The sequence below is a fragment of the Salmo salar genome, chromosome ssa10, assembly GCF_905237065.1.
Source record: "Salmo salar chromosome ssa10, Ssal_v3.1, whole genome shotgun sequence".
Classification (NCBI taxonomy): domain Eukaryota; kingdom Metazoa; phylum Chordata; class Actinopteri; order Salmoniformes; family Salmonidae; genus Salmo; species Salmo salar.
Window position 1 is genome coordinate 24,509,795 of NC_059451.1, and position 6,000 is coordinate 24,515,794.

At 39.7% G+C, this 6,000-nt stretch overlaps 1 protein-coding gene across 4 annotated transcripts in view; it reads right to left on the reverse strand.

Annotated features, from left to right (window-relative positions):
- The window catches only part of LOC106613840 (DNA-binding protein RFX2), a 72,121-nt gene extending 66,344 nt beyond the window's left edge, over positions 1 to 5,777 (reverse strand). For 3 of the 4 annotated variants that reach the window (XR_006756923.1, XM_045687543.1, XM_014216502.2), the window contains exon 1: positions 5,591 to 5,753. The gene's annotated coding sequence lies outside the window, so the exon portion shown is untranslated. Of the gene's footprint in view, positions 1 to 5,590 lie in introns of all 4 variants that reach the window. The other variant, XM_014216501.2, reaches the window with a different exon arrangement.
- Between the last annotated feature and the right edge of the window lie 223 nt (positions 5,778 to 6,000).

Below are 6,000 nucleotides of genomic sequence, written 5' to 3' on the forward strand. Positions count from 1 at the left end.
CGGCCTCCGACCGTAAAGCCCTACAGAGGGTAGTGCGTACAGCCCAGTACATCACCGGGGCCAAGCTTCGTGCCATCCAGGACCTCTATACCAGGGAAAAGGAAGCCCCTAAAAATTGTCAGACTCCAGCCACCCTAGTCATAGACTGTTCTTTCTGCTACCGCACGGCAAACGGTAACGGAGCGCCATGTCTAGGTCCAAGAGGCTCCTAAATAGCTTCTACCCCCAAGCCATAAGACTCCTGAACAGCAAATCAAATGGCTCCACAGACTATTTGCATTGCCCCCTTCCCAACGCTGCTGCTACTCTCTGTTATTATCTATGCATAGTCACTTAACTCTACCTACATGTACATATTACCGCGACACCGGTGCCCCCACACATTGACTCTGTACCGGTACTCCCTGTATACAGCCCCGCTATTGTTATTAACTGCTGCTCTTTAATTATTTGTTTTTCCTTCTTACTTTTTTTGGTAGGCATTTTCTTAAAAGTGAATTGTTGGTTAAAGGCTTGTAAGTAAGCATTTCACTGTAAGGTCTACACTTATTGTATTCAACGCATGTGACAAATAAAATTTGATTTGTAAATCTCAAGTTGCAATGTAAACGTAATAGCAGCATGCTCAGATTCTGGTTGCATGGCATTTCAGGGACATTTATTTCCTTTGTAGCTAGTGTAGGTGACCAATCAAAGCTAGGTTCTCAGAATTAGGCTACTTTGCCAAAACAAGTGCAGTAATCCTTCAAACACTGATTTAATACTTCTTCAAAATCAACTGTATTAGCAAAATTAGGATTAGAAAACTTTGTTTTGAAACAAAGTTTTCTAATCCTAATTTTGCTAATACAGTTGATATAGATATATATATATATTCATTCAGTGGAGCGGCAGGCTACCAATGTTCTCCAACAAAATACCCATTAACCTGTTGGGGCTCGGGGGCAGTATTGAGAAATTTTGAAAAAAATATGTGCCCATTTTTAACTGCCTCCAACACCAACTCAGAAGCTAGGATATGCATATTATTAACACATTCGGATAGAAAACACTCTGAATTTTCTAAAACAGTTTGAATGGTGTCTGTAAGTATAACAAAACTCATATTGCAGGCAAAAACCTGTGAAAAATAGATTAAAAAAAAATGTGAATTTTGTGACTGTACTATTTAGTGTCATTGTTTTATAGATACCATAGTGAGAAAGGATTCATTTCGCAACACCTACGGCTTCCACTAGATGTCAACGATCTTTATAAAGTTGTTTGAAGCGTCTATGATAAACAGAGAGCAAATTAGAATGCAAGGAAGTTGACATGTCGTCATTTCATTTTTTTGCGCCTGCGCATAAATCTGAGAAGCGTGAGTTTGTCATTAATTGTTTATCAAGACATAGGATAGGTTGTGTGAAAATATTACTGATGTTTAACGTTAAAAATGGACCAAAAGATTAATGCTAAACAAAGTTTGACATGTTTGAACGAACGTAAATAGATTATTTACTAGGTTTTTTTAGCTTTTCGGCGTGATTTTACAACACCCCCCACCACGTTTTGTGGGAGCATAATGAACGCTAACTACTTGGTGTTATTTGGACATAAATTATGAACTTTGTCAAAAGAAACCACATTTGTTCCGGACCTGGGATTCCTGGCAGTGCCTTCTGATGGAGATAGTAAATATCCCCTTACCTTTGATTATGTTATTATCGATATTAGATGATGCTAACTGTATAGCATAGCTTATTGTTCTTAGCATAGCACCCCGTTTATTGCAAAATGTGATTTCCCAGTAAAGTTATTTTGAGATCTGGCCATTCGGTAGCAATTACGAGATGATAATATATTATTCTTTGAATGACAATATTATAATTTACCAATGTTTTCGAATAGTAATTTTGTTATGTTCACCGGAAGCATTTCAGAGAAGAAAAAATCTGAATTTCACGCTACTGTAAAATGCTGTTTTTGGATATAAATATGAACTTGATGGAACAAAAAATGCATGTATTGTATAACATAATGTCCTAGGAGTGTCATCTGATGGAGATTGACAAAGGTTAGTGCATAATTCTAGCTGGTTTCTGCTTTTGGTGACGCCTGACCTTGAATTGAAAATGGATGTTTGTACTTTTGTGGCTATGTACTGTCCTAACATAATCTAACTTTATGCTTTTGCCGTAAAGCCTCTTTGAAAATCGAACAATGTGGTTAGATTAAGGAGATGTTTATCTTTTAAAATTGTGTAAAATAGTTGATTGTTTGAGAAATTGAAATTATTAGATTTTTGATGTTTTGAATTTCCAGCCTTGTTAGCAATCCCGACTCGGGGTTCATTGCTAACCTGTAGCCCCAACAGGTTTTTAACAGATGGCACTCAAAAAGTCACCATCAAGTTAATTCTCATAAATATACAGACTGGCTAAAGAACCCCCCCCCAAAAAAAATATATACAGCCCATTTCACATGAAAGGAATTGGGTATTGGGCTCCAATAATGCATCTAAACATGAATCATTCCATTCTCTGCCTTCAGAGATGAATCCTATGTGGAAGTGCACCTGTGATGGTGTATGACATTACCAGAAACCACAGGGTTAATTAAAAGAGTGAATGTTCATGCCGCAAACACTTAACTGGTGCCGCTACAGCAAACTGGTTTCACAAAGAACTGTCTGAAAGCTGTCTAGAAAAGTAAGTTCGCTGACCCAATGGTCTTAACTACTAGGCTACCTGTTGCCCCTGGTATGAGCACTCAGCTCTGAATAGAAATCAATAGCGCAGCACACCTAATGAGAACCGACACCTGGACAACGTGTCACTCTCATGGATAGGACTCATTAACTGCCTTGGCTCTGTTGAACAGGTGTAACATCACCGTGGTGATGACTTGTACCGAAAACAAAAATTGGACTGAGGTCAGACAAGAGGAGTCAAACTGTTACAGTCAATGTCTCCTGAAGTCCATCTGACCTTTGAGACAAATTAATCTGGGGTACAGTTTGGGATCCATATAATGTATCAACTTTGTTCAAACTCTGATGTCTTTATTCTGTCTCTGTTGTCTATTACTAGCAGCACCATATCACCAAGTACATTTCTGAAGGTGTAAATGTACTTAACGAATAAAGCTGATTCTGATCCACAGTCATCTGAATTGTACAATATTGAATCCATTTGTTTCTCAGGTGAATTGTTTAAAATATTTGACTGGCACTTTCCACATGGACCATCCATATTAAAGCACTCACTTACTACCCACAAAGATGGAAAGAAAACCAAATGGAAAAGGTCCACTAAGGAGGAATAACTATCATAGCACCACCTGGCAGTAACATCTTTTTGGTAATTATGTTTTTAAAAGGTGTGGAAAATGGGGAATATTGATATTTAGCCAAAAATTGTGTAGTGCCCTGCTACGAATATCCCAGGCAATGCAGGAAACATTCCCCTCCGACATCTTTGAGTCTTAACACAAGCTCCGCAGACACAACAAACAAAAATCTAAATAACACCACTTCTTGTGACTCTTACCGACTTCCTTCCAACACATTACAGATTTTCCTGAAGACGTTAAACGGATTTCCCAAGTAGCATTGATCCAAAACCCTGACTCCAACGAAAAACGAGTCTAGTGGTTTCCTATTTTCCAAAATAGCTTACTTCTCGTTTCCCTTTTTCTTTGAGAACGAGTGGGTTACAGTGGCACTTTCTGTACTATTAGCTTCACTCGACTCACTAGCAGTTTCAAGCAAAACCTCAGTTTCCGCCATCTTCTGTCCCGCGCCTTCTTCTCATCATCCCAAGACCTCCTGGCAGAGCTGACGTATCGCTACACTTGTTTCACATACAGCAAAATCTAACCACCCCGCTAATACGGTTTCTGACAGTTTGATGAAATTCTCTTCGTCACTAACGCCCCCACAGGTGAAGAAGCTGGATGTGGAGGTCCTGGGCTGCGGTTGTGAGGCCGGTTGGACATACTGCCAAATTCTCTAAAATGACGTTTGAGGCAAATTGCCGTAGAGAAATTAACATTAAATTCTCTGGAAACAGGTCTGGTGATCAATCATGGAGTCAGCATGCCAATAGTACACTTCCTCAAAACATCTGTGGCATTGTGTTGTGTGACAAAACTGTACATTTTAGAGTGGCCTATTATTGTCCCCAGCACAAGGTGAACCTGTGTAATTGTCATGCCATTTAATCCACTTCTTGCTATGCCACACCTGTCAGATGGATGGATTATCTTGGCAAAGGAGAAATGCTCACTAACAGGGACCTAAACAAATTTGTTCACAACATTTGAGAGAAAGAAGCTTTTTGTGAGTATGAAACATTTCTGGGATGTTTTATTTCAGCTCATGAAACATGGGACCAGCACTTTACATGTTGCGATTATATTTTTGTTCAGTATATTTACCTTGGGAAAATTACAGACTTCCAAAGCAGTTCTTACACAGCCTCCTATTAAAAGCATGCTAAATAAACTACTCCACCATCGCACGCCCTCCCCAAAACGACATTGACACACGACAGTGGCACCCTGAATTTGATGTAGCCAACAAATTGACGAGCTTTCGGCTTGTTGTTTAACAGGATCGGTAATAAACATAGCAAATAACGAGTACTAACGTTAGTGAGCTATTGGAGATCAACTCGCGCCACTGTTCCATGTTTTAAAAGTTCACCCTTGCTTATAGAACGAGTAACGTGTTATAGCAGCGAGCTTCAAAACAATATATCTAGCTAACTTAAGTTAACGCGCAGAAATAATATAACAGCAATATGATGCGTCTCATCCTGAGTTGACATAGAGAACGTATATCAACGTTAATAAGCAGATTTTAGAGATGGGTGTTGGTAAAATATTATTGTCCGTCTAATTAATATTTGGAATAGCTAGGCTAGCCATTTGCGGTAGGCTAATGCTAACTAGCTACCTGGCCCAGCAGGCTAGCTAACGTTAACTCAATCGGTTAAACTGTGCGTTAAACAGTTTGACTTCTGGTTAGGTTAGCTAATTCGGCGTGCACCATGTGTTATCGAGCTAGCTAGCTTAAACTGAGTTAGACAACATTTCAGAAAGTTGTCACAAGTCACATCCACAAGGTAAAATGTAACGATAACATTTCACCCATGTCATGAGCTAATTTGTTAGCTAAAATGAGCTAACCTGGCTACAACCTGTAGCTGGCAAACTTGGCCAGAGTAAGCAAATATGATAGCCGAATAAACGGAACATTCCATTCTGCACACAACCTGGCACAATGTTTAAACCCGTGTATAACAATGGAAACATTACGACAAAAAAAATAAACTTAGCTAAATCGCTTTCAATAAGACAGTTCACTTGCTGATAAACGTATGCAAATGACTGACAAGCTATCGTTGGATGGAGTAAACGACGTTAGTTGAACGTTAGCGAGCTGGCGGTCTACGTAACGTTAATGCTTGACAGAAGATTCCTGGGGTGAATGCGAAGGGAAAGTAGCAGATAGTGTACAAGAGATTGATGGCGGTATGCATTAAATAGCACAGCATCGTTATGCCAAATCAGAATAAATGTCTCAACTCTGTAAAGATATAGTCACCTTTGCTTTGTATAAGTTCTGCCCTGGCTGTGTTCTCTTTCCACTCTGAAATCACTTGCTCGTTGTGTTCCAGTTGCTGCAGAGTGTTGCGCCGGTTGGTAAGTAACTGTCTCCACGGCTACAGTCACTATGGCGCGCGGGGTCTCGAAGCAACTGTTGCTACCCTGTACTGCATACGTCATTCGATATAAACGATATATATATATATATGAGGGCGGGGATACTGCATTGACTCCGCCCAATAAGGACAATCGATCACTAGAGGGCGCTCTGACCCTATTCCTCAGGTAAGGCCACATACGGCTACGTTTGGCACTGACAACCTTACCGTGAAATGCTTACTTACAAGCCCTTAACCAACAATGCAGTTCAAGATATAAAGTTCAGAAAATATTTACTAAAAACTAAAG